The sequence below is a fragment of the Magnolia sinica genome, chromosome 18 (genome assembly GCF_029962835.1).
Source record: "Magnolia sinica isolate HGM2019 chromosome 18, MsV1, whole genome shotgun sequence".
Lineage (NCBI taxonomy): Eukaryota > Viridiplantae > Streptophyta > Magnoliopsida > Magnoliales > Magnoliaceae > Magnolia > Magnolia sinica.
The window spans coordinates 1302616-1308615 of record NC_080590.1 but is presented as its reverse complement, the minus strand read 5'-3'; positions in this window follow the sequence as shown (position 1 = coordinate 1308615).

The following is a 6000-nucleotide window of genomic DNA, read 5'->3' as shown; positions in this document are numbered from 1 at the left end:
ATTTCTGGGATCAATACCAAACAAGGGTGATGTTGATAGACCGGGTGGATTTAGTGCACACTAGTTGTTCCCTCATGTAAGAGAATGTGACCCCAGAGTACCTAGGCAGGTGTTCTAGATCCAGCCATCTATCAGGAGTGGTACGGTGCAATCCAGAACCAAAAGTCAGGTTGGTCTGCTCATCATCCGCTCATCAGTAGCACACGTGCATGAGAAAAATGGTGGTCAGAAAATAACGACCAAATCACATTCAACACGCACATGTAGCCTGATGCATGGCCAGCCTCTCTATGGGCCCCATCCAATGAATGGCCTAGATCATCAGACTTGAAGGCATCCACTAACTAGTTCGCTATAGGGGCTGCGTGCATTCAAAATAGCATTCACTCAACCTTGGGTGGATGACAGCATCCTATCAAGACGGTGACAGATATAGTTCTCAGCAATTTCTCACAATATCTTCAAATTTTGAGGTTTTTCATGGGATATTATCGAAAAAAAAAATCTAGCTGAAAATGAAAATATTTTTAAAAAATTATATTAATAAATAAATTTAAATTTATATCGAAATAACAAATTCCATAAAGTTTTTGATATTTTCAATAATATCGTCATAAACATGTAATATGTAAAACCTGAAGTATTTTTAAAATCTCATGATAATAACATTTAATGTATGTTTTGCGAATTGTTGCTATATTTTCAAGAACCAGAATTCTCCACTGCCAAAGCTCCATGGGGCTATAACGATGCACATTCAACGTATCATGTCAGATCGAAAACTCAAATGAGCCACCCCAGGTGGGAAACAATGGGGATGAGAATGCCCACCATTGAAACCCTGTTGCGACCCACCCTGGTGTTTATAGGCCATTCAACGGTGTCATAGGGTGATTCTCACCAAGATCAGGGAAAAAAAGCCAAATATCAGCCCATTAAAAACCTTTGGAGGGCCCTACGAAGGTTGTAAGAATTTTATAGAGTGGGCTTTATTGATCAACGGTCTAAATTATCCTAAAGGTTGGATATTGTGATCGGGTGTATTAATTAGTGGGCTCTACTAAGTTGTGGTACATCCAAAAATTCACGTAAGTGGTGAAGTGCTATAACTGTGATAAGCACAGAATTTTTTGAGGAACTTAGGTTACCAATTGGTGCCAACTTGTGTGGAGCCTTGAGGAGAGGAGTGTTGATGGATTTCAAACTCCTCACCCCTCAAATCTATATTAACATGATTGAGTCCCCAATCCAATACCATCATATAGAAGTTCAAGCCCATCGCATATTCTCTAAGGGGTACAAGGAAAGGAAGATCTCAGCGGTCAATGCTGGCACAAATAGCTAAGCTATCTTCTTCATCGGTCCTTCATATCCAATGCATAGTAAATCCAGTGGCTATTCCGCATCCAGATCTTACAAAGGTTTCAATGGTGGCAGTGTTCTCTTCTCTATTGATTAGGTTTGTGTAGCCCATCTATTTTTTTACATCCGCGAATTGATTTTTGAGATATGTCCCACATGAGCTGATGTTAACTATAGTTCTAAAATTGGTTGGCTTGACTTGAAACTTGGCCGAGTTAACTCGACTTAAGTTGGGCCGTGAGGGTGTGACTCCAGGATACATGGTTGATTTAAGTTGGGTTTAAAAGGGAAGTATGGGCTGCCTTTTCATTTTAGTAGATAAGGACAAGCTAATATGATTATTATGGGAAAATCTGAGCCAAACTCGACAGAGATCGACTTAGAGAAGTCGACGAGCAGATCCTTAATCTGATAGCAGTGCATCCAAACTGACACGATTTCAAGTTCTTTTGTAGAACTTTGAGACCGACCTGGAACTCGGAAGAAGCTATTACACATCCGACCCGTCGACTCCGACCAAGATCAGTTTGCTGATGAGCTTGGAAAATCGTGAGTGAAGTTCGGCTCGGATGAGAACATGGCCGAAGATTGTGCTAAGAGATTAACTCCAGTAACGCATGTCTGGAGCGTCATCCATGGCACGATCTTCGGGTAACAGCAAACAACAGCCCGCGCATAGCTCTTGCGTGATGGCAGAGATCGTGCTAAGATTGATGGGCACATCCTCTCCAGTTGAAAGGTATAAATAGAGAACATCTCAACATAAACAGGTACGCAACATCTGACACCCTAAACCTACTCTACACAATTTAGACTCAGATTCCTAGCCAGACTTGGGTATCGGAGGGTCTCTTGCTTTAGCCAGGGTGTCCTTTGTCTTTCCTTTGTACAGGATACAAGGTTCGGTCTGAGTTCTCGGAGCTCGGTCAGGGGTGATCCAGATTTTAGCATCAACAATGATTATTAAACATGAGGGGGCAAATTAGGAGGTGAGTGTTCATCTAATTAAAGAAGAATTTTCGTGCTAAGTGTCATTGAAAGTGGACAATTAATTACTTGATACAAACACATTAATCTTCTTTTTTTTTTTTCTAATTAATAGAATAGTAGTTATTCGTCTGTCTCTAATCAAATACATATATTTGTATGAGTCCTCACATGTGTGGAATCCAACAGCCATGCTGTTTAGTGCCATTTGATGGCTTCTTATAATAGCGAGTTTTTTTTGCAATTTCACATGTTGGTCTGCCAAACACCACCACCGTACACATGCAACATGGCACACGCACTGACGCACACGAGGTTTTGGAGTGTTCATCAATAAAGGGGGAGTTATTTCATACTCCGGCTGTGTATAATGCATGATACACAGGCACCCAGAAATTGTACATGAGGCATGCATTGACTCACATTAGACCATCTGAATTGTGGGATATACACCGTCATTAAGTTACTGTCCAAAACTGATATTGTTTGAACAATCCTAACCTCCTATTCGTGGACACTTGTTTGTCCAAATTGGACCATTGGATATTTTCACTTTTAAATGTCCACCAATGTTATAGTCAGCTATTTTAGAGCTTATTTTTCTAGCGACTAATAAAAAATCTCTTAAAAAATAAGGGATAGGGATCTCATTTTTATTTAAGATTTTCCTCGTTTTTCATATCATGCCATACGGTCCGTAAAAATAGACACGCGGCATGGATAAAATGCATACACCTATCATTAAAAACTACCTAGGGGCAATAGATTAAGCTGATATTTGTGTGTATGTGTTAACTTACACATCATGGTGGGCCCTTGAAAGGTTTTCCTATAAAATGTTCTGTGCGCTCCCAAGTAAAGGGGAGTCATTTGATACTCTGGATCGTACAACACTTGATAAGCATGCGCTGAGAAACTGTACACACACTCTGTATTAACTCAAAATATATTGGCCAGGTGAACACTCCAAACATCTCATTCATGACATTTGCTTCTAAAACTAGCACTAGCTGATGGCCTTCATTTTAAAAATGTTAGTCCAATCATCAAATTAGCATAAATTACATTTTCCCATTTAAATTTGGGCCGTACTTAGGACAGTTTAGTTTAAATTATACTCTGTGTGCAATTTTTAAGTGTCTGGGCATCTTTCATCACATTCTGCCAAAGTATCAAATTTTTTAAATTATTTTTATTAGTCTCCAGTGAATAAATTTAACTTGGGAGTCATTTAATACCCTTGGTGCACATGTGTGATTATTGATGCAGGACGTGGTTTGGCCCCTGAAGTGCCGCTAGTCAGGTGGTTAGTGGTCAGTGCTATGTGGGTCCCACTATAATGTATGTGTTTTATCCATGCTGCTCATTTTTTTTATTAAATTTTTTTTATTTGAGATCATTTCAGGGCTTAATCCAAAAAATGAAGCATATTTAAATCTTAAGTGGACCGTACCATAGGAAAACGGTAGTAATTAAATGTCCAACATTAAAAACCTTTTAATGCCCACTATAATGTTTATTTGACACCCAGCCTATTGATAACGTCTGTATGAAGGGGAAAAAAAAACAAAAATCTTCTTGATCCAAAATTGTATGGCCCCAAAAAGTTTTTAATGGTGGGCATTTCTTCAACATTGTTTCCAACGATGTAGTTCACTTGAGATTTAGATCTACATCATTTTTGGGCTCCTATCATAAAGCCCACAAGAAAGTTTTAATAGTAGGCATTCCATCAATATTGTTTTCTGTGACGTGGTCAACTTGACATTTGGATCTACATTATTTTTGAACGTGTATCATAAAATGATCTCAAAAATGGATGGAAAGCATGGATGAAACACATACAGCATGGTGGGACCCACGTAGCACCAAACGTTAGGTCACTAGCCAATCCGCATCTATTGATGCAAAGTTACTCTGAAATTGCATTCGCGAGGTCCAATAACTCAAATTGTCCAACTAAATTGTGCAACTCACCATCTCTACGCATGCCCCTCAAATAATGATTCTAACCTCTAACATGTGGACCCTTGTTCATATAGAAATAACTTTCAGATATTTTCATTATTGACTGTCCAACAAATGTCGACAAATCCTTTTCTAAGATAATTAATTAAGTGAAGGTATCAAGTCCAACCAGTCAGTCTCTAAGTGGATGACTACTTTTCATGTGTGTAACAGATGATCTTGTCATTTTATTTTTTGAGGTGCATGCGAGAAATTGAAAATCTTATTTAATTGTTCCAGTTTCATCCATAGATGATAATGGTTAAAGTCATTCATTCAAAGTAAATTACTTATAATTATGGTTTAAATTTTGGAAAAGCTCAACTTGTTCAAGCCAACTCACCTCGACCTGCAATGGGTTGACTCGGATAAAAAATTCAATCTAATCGTGTCTTTCAACAAAAGTCGGTCCGGTCAAATTGACTGTGATGCCTCGACTTGTCCAAGATGACTCTGACCTGGCCTCCAATAGGTTGACTCAGATGCAAAACTCAATCATATCATTTCTTTCATCAAAACTCAGTCGACTCGTCAAGTCTTCAAACACCTCAATTAATTCATCGAGTCTTTGAAACACTCAATTATGTCTCAATTATGTCTAGCAAAAAGGATAATACTTGTTATAAGTAAAATGAGACTAAAACTAATAAATGAGATAAATTAGCTGAGTAGCCAAATTCGATGACTATAAATTACTTGAGGGCGAAAAAACACCCCAACTTTTTATACTGACCAATGATTTTGGAGGTCGGTCTTGTTCACCAATATTAAGAGATGACCTCGACCTCAAGTAATTCAAGTATCGACTCAAGTACGACCTCGACCTCAATTAATTCAGTTATCGACTCAAGTACGACCTCGACCTGAGATATCAACCAAGATAAGATTATCCTCCGAGATCTTCACCGAGGATCGCGCCGATCGAGTTAAAGATCAAGGATATTTTTTAGATAGAGTCCAACTCCAATACGAGCCCCTCAAATCAACTCGGATAAAGAGACCGCCTAGAAAATCCTATAAATACACCTGCTGCCATGGATAAAAGTACACAAAAAATATCCTGATTATTCTACACCCACTATGAGTCTATACATCTGACTTAGGCATCAGAGGATTCCCATCATTAACCGTTGCCCTAGTGTTCTCTCTTGTATCTCCATTAATTGCAAGTACTCAATGACGCACAAGAGGTGAGGTAAGATCAACTAGATTTCTGTATCACCAATACCTTTTTTTTTTTTTTCTTATTCTCCTTTTTCTTCTTCCTAACCATAGTTACATGACGAAACATCCCCTGATTCTATGGATTTGATAGACCGTTTGATCTGAATTAAGTTTTATTTACAAATACTTTGATCCTTTATCAAAGCATTATGAATGATATGCACGCACGCAATATTACTTTTAAAACTGCATACCTAAAATAGAATTAATTTAAAATAATTTGTCCAAATTACATCCTAGTTTAGTGGTTCTGTGACACAAAAAACAAGCTTATTTGATTATGGGAATATCATATCTGCGGGATGTCTTTTGGATGGTTAAAAATGAAAACACACAAAGATGTCATTTCAATAAATAAATGTATACAAATCAAAGTTTAGAATTATTCAAACATCCTAATTTTAGTATTGTAGTAACTTA